At 43.1% G+C, this 10,937-nt stretch overlaps 1 protein-coding gene across 13 annotated transcripts in view; it reads right to left on the minus strand.

The window, feature by feature from the left end:
* Positions 1–10,937, minus strand: part of Ncoa2 (nuclear receptor coactivator 2) — a 249,034-nt gene that overhangs the window by 111,002 nt on the left and 127,095 nt on the right. Inside the window, exon 1 of one of the 13 annotated variants that reach the window (XM_031366896.1) lies at positions 7,986–8,256. The exons of the other annotated variants lie outside the window; for them this stretch is intronic. The gene's annotated coding sequence lies outside the window, so the exon portion shown is untranslated. Of the gene's footprint in view, positions 1–7,985; positions 8,257–10,937 lie in introns of those variants that run through there. 13 annotated transcript variants of the gene reach the window in all.

Here is a 10,937-nt window from a genome sequence, read left to right on the forward strand (position 1 = left end):
AAAAAAAAAAAAAAAAAAAAAAAAGATACGATCCAACAATGCTTCAAAGAGCCAAAGCAGGATTTCAAAAGATAATATATACACACTGCAACCAAAGTAGCGTGACTGGAAGCAGCAAAGTGGTGGTAGCCATGTGCACACCCACCGACAAATGAATGGACACATATGCAGAGCAGCTGTGTAGCTTTAAAGGGGAACCAACACCGACACCCGTAGATACTGGTGAACCACAGCAAATGAAAGCAGGCTTGGAGGCACTTAACACAATTCCCACCTAGTCAAAGCACTGAGGACAGCTAAAGGCGCAAAGACAGGAGAGAAAGTATCAGAGCTTAGGAGAGGACAGAGGATGACTGTTGGATGTGTGCAGTTTCTGTTTGGGATGATGCAATTCTGGAAATGTACACTAGCAATGATTATACAACCTTGAGGGTATGTTAATGTTACTGAAGAAGTGAAAAGGTCATTTTTATGTTACCTGCAACTTACTGCAAAAAATATTAAAACAAGACTAAACAGAAATTTAAATAAATGAGTGTAACAAGGGCACTTCTAGATCCATCAAAGCAGAGAGGTTGGCAGTAGAGTTACACTTTCCAGATGGTGGGGGCAGCTTCTCTGGTGGCAATCTATTCCTACGGCTTCCTCTAAATCTTTTCAGGCTTACTTCTCAAATCTTTGAGCACAAAATGTCTGCACAGTCTCTGCACTCAGCCTTCTCTTCCACCCTTACCTGGAATGATGTCTGAGCAGAGCATCCACCTTAACGTCTCATCAAATCTGTGTGTCACCGGAATTCACTGCAGGGGAGGGACATCATGGCCTAGCCCTTGTCTCTGTCTTTGTGTCTTAGGGTTTCTACTGCTGTGATGAAACACCATCACCAAAAGCAATGAGAGGAGAGTATCCATGTCCTCCCCACTCCTCCCTGGTTCATCATCAAAAGTACTGAGGGCAGGAAGCTGGAGGCAGGAGCTGAGGCAGGAGCTGAGGCAGGAGCTGAGGCAGAGGCGGCAGAGGGGTGCTGCTTACTGGCTTGCTCGACACAGCTTGTTCAGCCTGCTTTCTTCTAAAACCCAGGACTATCAACCCAGGAATGGCACCACCCACAAGAGGTTGGGCCCTCCCCATCAATCACTAATTAAGAAAAAATGTCCCAGGCTTGCCTACATCCAGACTTTATGGAGGTATTTTCTTTTTTTTTGTTTGTTTGTTTGTGGTTTTTTTTTGTTGTTTTTTGTTTTTTTGTTTTTGTTTTTAGAGGCAGGGTTTCTCTGTATAGCTCTGGCTGTCCTGGAGCTCACTCTGTAGACCAGGATGGCCTCGAACTCAGAAATCCGCCTGCCTCTGCCTCCCAAGTGCTGGGAGTTAAAGGCTCGCCACCACCGCCCAGCTGGAGGTATTTTCTTAATTGAGCCTGCCTCCTCTCTGAAGACTAGCTGTGTCAAGCTAGCCTGAACTTACCAACACACTGGGCTCATCCGTTCTTTGGTGTTTGCTCCTCCTGGTCTCAGTCCATTTGCTTATATTATATGAAGCCTCTTCAAACTCACTTCACTCACCCTTTTAGAACTACTTCAGACTCCATCTGTCCACAGCTCCCCCACACCACATCTGCCCGCTAACAGCCGGAACACAGCACCTTACTTTCTCCTGAATCTGTCACTCCTGCATTTTAAATGACTTCAAGGCAAAAAACTCCATATTGTTCCTTCTTGTTTATCTTAGGCCCTTATCAGCATGCTCGACACAAACACGCTTGATGCTCATGGTCACTTCATAAAGTACCAGAGCTCAAGACCCAAAGAGGTAATATTTCCAGTTTCATTCCTAATAGGAATATTTCTACTTTTAGTAGTATATCTATATTTTTAAACTTGACCTCACAATTAAGCCTATGAGATAATTATCAACATCATCCGTTGGACACAGAAACATGAAATCCCACCTCTGAAGTCCTCTAGGCAGCAGAGGCAGAGGGGTCTTCCTGCATAGCCGAGTTTGAGGCACGAGCCCACTAGTGCCAGCACACTGCTCTCTGCTGTCTTACTGGACATCTCAAGTAAGCACTTCCTTTCACATTTTCCTGTCGTGCGTGTTAAAGTTATAATCTGGGCAGAGTGGTGGTGGAGAGATGGCTCAGCAGTTAAAAAAATCACTGGCTGTTTTCCCAGAGGACCAAGGTTTGATTCCCAAAACCCAAATAGCAGCTCACAGCCATTGGTAACTCCAGTCCCAGGGATTGACACCCTCATCTGGCCTCTGCCGGCATGAAGCATTCACATGTTACAGACAAACGTGCAGGCAAAATGCCAATATACATTTTTAAAAGATGACAGTGTTAAAATCTGGGGTTGGAGAGATGGCTCAGTGGTTAAGAGTGTTTACTTCTCTGGCGAGGGCCTCAGATGAGTTTCCTGTACCCACTTCAGGAGGTTTACAACTACCTATAACTCCACTTGCCAGAGAGCTCACAACCTCCAGATAGCCATGGGCTTTGAAGCAGTGACTAGCTTGCATCAGTCAGTGACTATGGGAAATGAACTTACCCATGTGGCCTCAGTTTCTATGTAAGACTGGGAAATACCATTCACTGCACAGTGTGTGTGAACGTTAAGTGAGATCAGTGGGAAGGAGCATAGCCTGCCATCCATACAGAAACTGCCTTCCAGGGAGAAGCCTCTTCACTGTTGTGACTGCCTGAGACATTGGGGGTTGCTGCAGGCAGGCAGGCGCTGCATCTCACACATGCCCTTTGAGGCCTCTCCTTTCTTGCACATTGGCTATTTTGATGTTTTAAATGGCCCACACTTTGTTGGGACTGAATTGTGCAGCATTCCTGAGAGGGCTTTGATGTGCCCAAAGGGTAAGACACATTATTAGCTTCGTTCAGGTGGGTGTGCCAGTCCAGTAGACATAAGCTCACTGTTATCCAGAGATGTATGTACATGGGACACAGCCTGTACCATATTATATGATCAATGGCTCCCTGTCAGTTTATGTTAGGATTTAATAGAACACAACTCTTGTCAATAACAAGAAAAGACAACAGTACAGTAAAGGTACAGACAGTCAGGGAGAAGGTGTGGGACATGAGGTGGAAGGTTAGATCTTGAGTCCTTCAGGGCCCACCAAGGAATGAGACCATGAACTTAGGAAGGGCACAAAGTCACTTTTCTGTCCATTACAAAATGGCTGGTGTTGTGTCGCAGATAAGTTGGTATAATAAAATCTACTGTTCAACTCCTGTTCTTTCAGCAATGAGCAGCACTCACACTGTACCACAAGCTGCCCAGGGGCCATGTTAAGAAACATGAAAAGTGCACACTTCACTTTGACTGAATGAAATACGGGCAGTCTCTATGTGGACATCTGAGTGTGTGATCAGTGTTCCATAACCTGGCCGTGCTTAACACGCATCCTGGAATCAGCCACATTTCAAATGCCACCTGTAGCTGGTACCTACCAATGGGGTGGTCAAACCTGCACATTTTGCAAATTCCTGGGATGTCAAGCCAGCACTGTTTGCAGTCCACTCCTTCCCACCCCAGCTTCCAGATGAGTCCTCCTCTCACTCAGAAGAGGCAGTTACTGTTGTGTTCTCCTGGACTACATAACAGCAGTTACAACAAACAGTAGCTAAGTCAGTTAGAGGATTGAGAACGAAACCAGCAGTGCCAAAAACAAGCCAACATACTGGAGGCCATGAGAAAGGACAAGTGGTAAGGTTACATCTAATTTGCTCTCCTCATCATCCCCAGAACCTAGAGGCAATAAAACAGGCTACCAGCAAGAGAATGAATGTGAAGCTGCTGGTGTCTGAAGTCCCCACTGAACATGTCATATGCCAACAGTAATTAGAGGCAGAATGAACAGAGTATGGTGTTAGGTATGCTCTCTGGAATGTGGCCCGGCTTAGATAAAGGCTTTGGGATAGAACCTTCATGGAATCCTTGTGGCTTTATGGAAAGGAGAAACCAGATACACAAGACCCAGACATAACACATGCTCTGCCCCACCACAAGACTCTAAAACTACTGACTTGAATCTTCTAAATTATGAGCCAAAATAAAGTTGTTTTCTTTCTAAAGCTGACTTGACTTAGGCATTCTGTTATGGTCATGAGAAAGTGACTAATAAAACTACAGACCATTAAAAGTGTGACAAAGTACAAAAGATCCTCACCTGAAAGTCTACTCAGACAGAACTCATCTCCAGGGGATCTGCATGGATGTAAAAGGATTTACCACAGATCTTAGTAAGTGCTTTGCATTGCAGAGTGTTCTCATTGTCTGAAAGCTAGCAGTTTAATGCGGCTCCTCTGTGGTTTTCAACAGTTCTGGGATGAGCAAGGCACCTAGGAAGTGAGCAGTGTACACTCGCCAAACACAGGAGAACTCACACGCAAAAGCATCTGTTAGACCCCACAACTTCAGGGCTTTTCCCACTCAGCAGTCCCATGGCAAGTTACTCTATCTCTCTATCTCTGGTACCCCACAGGAATCTTTCAGACCTCCTTCCTCTGCAACACTTCAGCATGAGCTCTGCAGGAATTTCCCATGAGCAAACAGTTCTTTTCAATGCAGACTAAGCATCCTTTATGAAATACTTTACTTTTGGTATATATAAGGTAAGGCAGAAGTAAAGTTCATTAAATGCACAAAGACTCAATATTCACAGGGCCTCTCCTTGTGCCTATGCCCATCCTGCTCTTAGTCTGGAGCCAACAATCATCAATGCCACCTGAACCCCAGCCTATACCACCTGAACCCCAGCCTACGCCACCTGAACCCCAGCCTACAGTGACTTTAGATCAGACACTGGAGATAGAGCATGAGGCGGATGACCTGTTGCCTATGTTTGGACTGCCTGCTTGATCTCTTTGAGTGTTTGCTCAACTGTAAGCCAGGCATGGGACAGTATCGGGAAGAAGGAATGAATGGACGGACACCGTGGTTCAAGTTCAAGGCCAGGAGAACTCCATGGTTGACAATGTTGGCCAAAGTACTCATAGCTCATGCAATATGCATCACGTGGGACAAAGAAAGCCTGCAAAACATATTTTTTAAAAAGCATGTGTAAAAATGGCATAATGTCTATTTTCAATACATAAAATGAAAGTAAAAATGGTGAAGGCCAGTTAATAAACATTATTTCAAAAGTTTTTGGGATTGGAAGTCTTGGTAATAGATTTATCACTTATTTTAGCTAGATTATTCCATTCACCTATTGGAATAGAAGTCTCATTGCACACTTTTACCAGCCGTACACTAGCCAGCTGACTTACCACTCTGAGCAGACATCTAAGATGATGAAACGCAACATCTAGCTTCTAGCTTTAGGGAAGCACTCAGTTGAATCAGTGTTCCAGTAGAGAAATAACTCACGCAAAGTCAAATACGGAATTTAGTTGTTTCATATAAAATCAGAGAAAAACATAAAACATAAAAACTAACTTTTTATCAGTTAAAATATGGCACACTGTTTCTGCTATGTTGTTGGTGACTAAGAACTATGTGAACTTGGGCAAGAATCTCTGCTGCAAATGAAATGAACACATCAGAAATGATCAGGCTGCCTCCTGTGTCAAGAACAAGCTTATGTCATCGAGCAATAGGTATACCCTTGCTCCCCAGTTCCAATCCTGGAAATTGTGGCTTCAGAAAACACACTGGCTGTGACTCTTCATGAATTGTACGTTTCCCTGGCTTACTATGAGTAAAACTGTGTTTAAAACACATGTGATACATGAATTCTGACTCAATCAGCCCCAAACTGACTTTTGAGGCCAGAGGTCCCGTGGTCACCACTGCATCTTACAGGGCTGCTGTCAGCTCTGCCCCCAGCTTCTTTTACCATCTTCCCCACAAATTAAACAGGACTCCAAGGAATGAAGCCGTGGGCCAACACCATCAGGCCTGGTCATAATATCTGCGGTTAGTTACTGTGGCTGTGGTTTGAAGTCCAGCAGGAATGGCGAGCTGCTTGTCCAGCTTGTTGGGGCACTATCCTGAAGTCAAAACTTGCTCTTCACTCAGTGCAGCCAAGAGCTTTCCTGGCTTCCTAGCTTTACTTCTGTGGCACGGAGTGACTGAACTTAAAGCTCTGAAGGGCACGCTACCTCTGATCTGTAACATTTTAATTAAACAATTCCTATATTGTATTATCTAAAAGTACCCTTACCGATTGGACGTAAAATGCCTTCTAAAGCTGTAGGTTTAATCATACAGTGCCACAGAAATAAAACAATCCAACAATCTTCTGTTTTAGGATTTAAAGTGACTTCCAGCTCAGCTTAGCTTCCAGGTCACTAATCTATCCCTAACCTTATGAAGAATCCTTCTGTTGTGATACAAAGAGAGACTACTCCACACTCTCACACAGAGCTACCCCCATGGGCAGCCATGCAGAAGCCACTAGGAAGGCATTCTGTCATTAGACAGAAATGTTTTGCATAAAATTCCATCAACCACAAATAAGTCATATAAGATTCAAGATATTCATGTTCATAAGGCATCGATTCAATGATAGGTATTAAGTTATCTCACTGGATTAACTATTTCAGTTGCCCTGGCTTCCCACAGACTTTCAGTCTAATACTAGTAACAATAATAATAATAGTGATAATAATGATGCTGTCAGTACTCAGTGAAAACATCTTTTATTATTATAAACTGCTCAGGTCATCTGAAGTCTTTACATGAGAAAATACAAATAAATTATAAATTAAAGAGCAAAACAATGGAAAAAATTAACTGTCCAAATAATTTAGCTTCAAATTTTATGTATATGAGTATATCATTGCTCTCTTCAGACACACAAGAAGGCAGTAGATCCCATTACAGATGGTTGTGAGCCACCATGTGGTTGCGGTAGTTTTTTTTTTTTTTTAATCCACCTTCATTTATTTAACTATCTGAACCAAACTATTTCATGTAGAAAAGACTAAGGCAAGGTGCTTCGGCCACTGCTCCCAAGAGCAAAGCTTGTGTGCTAGGATGAGTGAGTTATCCAAGTGTGTACAATATCTGATATGTAGACTGGATGAGCAAGAAGGATCCTTGACTCAGTATAATTAAAAATTATATCTGAGTATTAAGAAAGGGTCAAAGAATTATTTATTAAACTGCCTACACATTGCACAAATATCTTGTTTGATTGCTCACCTTTTTTTTTTAAGGGAATGGTATAAAACACCACTTAGTTTCAGAATTATATGTGATTTGGACACAAACATACACACACACCACTGCCTGAAACCGAAACCCCTGAGCTGAGGGCCATGTGACAGGTGACTGACTCCTCAGATGGCTGCCCTGTCACCTTGCACCATCTGGGGAGTTTTAAGTACTATGCCTTCCCAGGTTAAGAGGAAAGGACATGCTACCAAGAGAATCAACAGCATTAAAAATGGTCAGGTACTGTCTGAAACTTGACTAGGTGGGTGTTATTTGGTTTCTGCATGTATCAGCTTAAGGACAAAGCAGAGAAGGTTAAGTACTGTATAACAAAGTCATGCAATGGGAGCTCCAGTCAAAATTAGAAAGCTCTATTCATTATCCTGAAATCATGGAATGATTTCAAATTCACTGCAACGATCTTTTCTGTGCTTACAAATTACAAAAGGATAATGAATAAAAGAGACACAAGCATAATGACATTCATCTCTTAATAATTTAAATTTGCACCTTAAAGATTTAAGATTTGTCTGAATTTCAGAAAATGCTTACCAAAATACTTCCTTCAAACAAGCAAGGGAATTAGCAGAATGAAAATCTGCAAATAATCTTTAGACACTAAATAAACACAATAAAGTAAATAAGGACCCTAGAAGCCATTTGTGCCACGCTGTGTCCATTTGTCCTCGGGGTGCTGTCAGTAGCTGCCATGTTCAGTCCTCCCCTCCACAAGTACAGCCCAGCCCAGAGCATACAGAATTGCAGGAACATTATCAAATATGAAGTCAGAGCACTTCCGAGACACACCTGGTGATTGTCCACAGCCTCTGCGGTTCAGATTTGCATCGTCAGTGATGTACACACATACCATCTTCGGAACAAGCTCTCTCTGGATTAGCAACAAGCAAGTGTCGCCTCAGACCAATCCCCTCCATCAGCCCCAGCCCACAGCTTGTCTAGATGTGAACTGAAGCACAGGCTGAGCGTCCTTCTGGGGAGAGCTGACAAACTATCACTGGGATCCTTTTTCAGCTGCTGACCACACAGCATGGTGGAACACTCGAAAATTCTTCCTGCTTCTATTCTATCGCTTGCTCTAAAACTGGCTTTCTTTTCATTGAGATAATAGCTTTTCCTACAGTCACATGATGCAAAAGCTACATTAACAGAGCTTTGTGATAGCAGACTGAACAAGCCACTGCCCGTCCTGCCATTAGGAGACAGACGTCTTCTCTCCCCAACCCCCGCAGCCCTACGTCCCCACAACCCCATACACACAGTCAGTAACTCAGGATCTCACTCTCACAAACACACATGTGCATGCATGATATACCAGCAGGCACTTCTTTAAAAGACAAAAAAGTATGGTTTCTAGATTTGCTACTAAAAATAACTGCTCAGAGCAAGCATTTTGATTCAGGTTTTCTCTTCTCTAGATGTGACATTCTGAAGACTTCCTAGGAACCACAATATTGGGCAGAGAAGGCAGGACAGTTTGAAGAAATCATGCATACCCTTCCCTGGTCCTCTCTAGAGCTTTGCCCCCAGTGACATAAATCTGTCGAATCTTGAATGATAAGCACTTCAGAGATTTAATAGCTACTCACATGCTGGAAACAAATTCCTTGTTTTAGCAAAATACTCATAAGCACAGTAATTATCCTCAGTAATTTATAAGTTGCTCCAAGAAGAAAAGTACTTACGCGGCTAACACAATATTAAAAATACAGAAAGTTCCCTTCATTAGTCAATTTGATATATTTTTGATGAAGAATGAAGGAGGGGGAGAATGAAGGAGGAGGGGGGAGGAGAGGGGAAGAGGGGGGAGGATGAAGGAAGAGGAGGAGAACAATAACAGGGGCAGGGGCGGCAGGGGCGGCAGGGGCGGCGGCAGCAGCTCTTATGGAGATGGCAGCACTGGGTCTGCTACCTGGTGGTCATCTGTTAAAGGCAGTGTTTGTTTCTTTGTCTTCATTTAGTTTTTATGTGGAGTTATAAACTTAACTCTGCAATCAGCTAGACCTGGAGGGATTGAGGAAAACAGGACGATTGTGAGAGCATCACGCACATGTGTTTTCCACAGGGAACTGTGAGGACAGTGGGGTGGCTGTGACTCTTTTGAAGGTCTGGCCTATTGGCTAAGGTAGCCATGATGATCTTCTTGCTCGGCTTGTTGTTCAAGGTTCCATGGCTTCCACCATGTTCATGCCAACTTTGACCTTCCCAAAGTCCACAGCTTGCCATCAGCTACTCGGATTTGGCTGTGCCGATGGAAAGCCTAGAACATGTTGAGTTCAGCATTTGCCAAGGATAAGATACCAGGACCTGCTTCAGAATGAAGTCTGCATCCTCATTTCTCTCTTAGACAGACCTGCTGCCAGGGCTGTCACAGTCTGACATGGTCACCTGGCCCTGAATCCGAGGATGAGTCTGTGCAACAAGAATCCTTAGATGCAAATCCTTTCTTTCTGCTGCTCAGAACACATCGCTTTGTTATCTTTAAAGCTTTGTGTGCAGGGGCTGGGGAGATGGCTCAGCTCTTCCAGAGGTCCGGAGTTCAATTCCCACTAACCACACGGTGGCTCACAACCATCTGTAATGGAATCCGATGCCCTCTTCTGGTGTGTCTGAAGACAATGACAGTGTACTCAAATACATAAAATAAATAATTCTTAAAAAAAATAAAAAAGCTTTGTCTGCAAACAGCGTGAAAGAGACTTGCCAGTTCCAACGAGCACAAGTGGTTGACCTGGGTGACAGGAAGTGGTTACAAGGTCTGCAGAGTGGGTCTTTTTTTATTTTTACATTTAAATTTTATCTCTTTAAAAAGTTTTTAACTGTATTTTTAAGTGTGTGCGTGTTTATGAGAATGTACATGTGTATGTATCAGACCTCTTGGTGCTAAAGTAGTGGTTCTGAGCAATTTGACAGGGGTTCTGGGAACTGAACTCAGGTCTTTGGAAAGACCATGCAGTGCTCTTAATTGCTATGCCATTTCTCTGCCTCTTATTTATTTGACATACACTTGTATGTATTTATGGGGCATAATAATGGTTTAGTTACAGGTGGTGGTGGCACATGCCTTTAATCCCAGCACTTGGGAGGCAGAGGCAGGTAGATTTCTGAGTTCGAGGCCAGCCTGGTCTACAAAGTGAGTTCCAGGACAGCCAGGGCTACTCAGAGAAACCCTGACTCAAAAAACCAAAAAAAAAAAAAAAAAAAAAGTTTAGTTTGTGTACTTAGTATGGATTAAAGGCATGTGCTATCGGACTCAGTATGTTAACTACCTTAAGTTCAGTAGTAGCGAGTATTTTCAGATTGTTGCACAACTGATGTGTAGAACATTTCATCTTACAAAACTAAAACTTCAGATTCCTCCAAAACTCCCCGTTTCCTCCTTTCCCAGCCCTAGCACCCAGCATCCCAGCTTGCTCGGACACCTCTGGTAAGTGAGCTCATATGATATCTGTCCCTTCATGTGCAGACATTTTACAGAATAAATAGTAGGTCACAAATTACTTTACATAATCTGTGTTATTTAAAACTAAATCAAAAAGTTACATACTTTAGTACAGAAAATCCAGAAATTTGACAGAAACTACTTAACAAAATGCCTCCTATCAAACACATCTCAGTAAAATGTCTTCATCAGATTCTGTGCTTACACCGCAAGACGGTGACGACTGTCAGCAAGTCTACCCAAGATGGGTGACTGTCAGTAAGTCTACCCAAGATGGGTGACTGTCAGTAAGTCTACCC

This window comes from Mastomys coucha, unplaced genomic scaffold (genome assembly GCF_008632895.1).
Source record: "Mastomys coucha isolate ucsf_1 unplaced genomic scaffold, UCSF_Mcou_1 pScaffold14, whole genome shotgun sequence".
Taxonomy (NCBI): domain Eukaryota; kingdom Metazoa; phylum Chordata; class Mammalia; order Rodentia; family Muridae; genus Mastomys; species Mastomys coucha.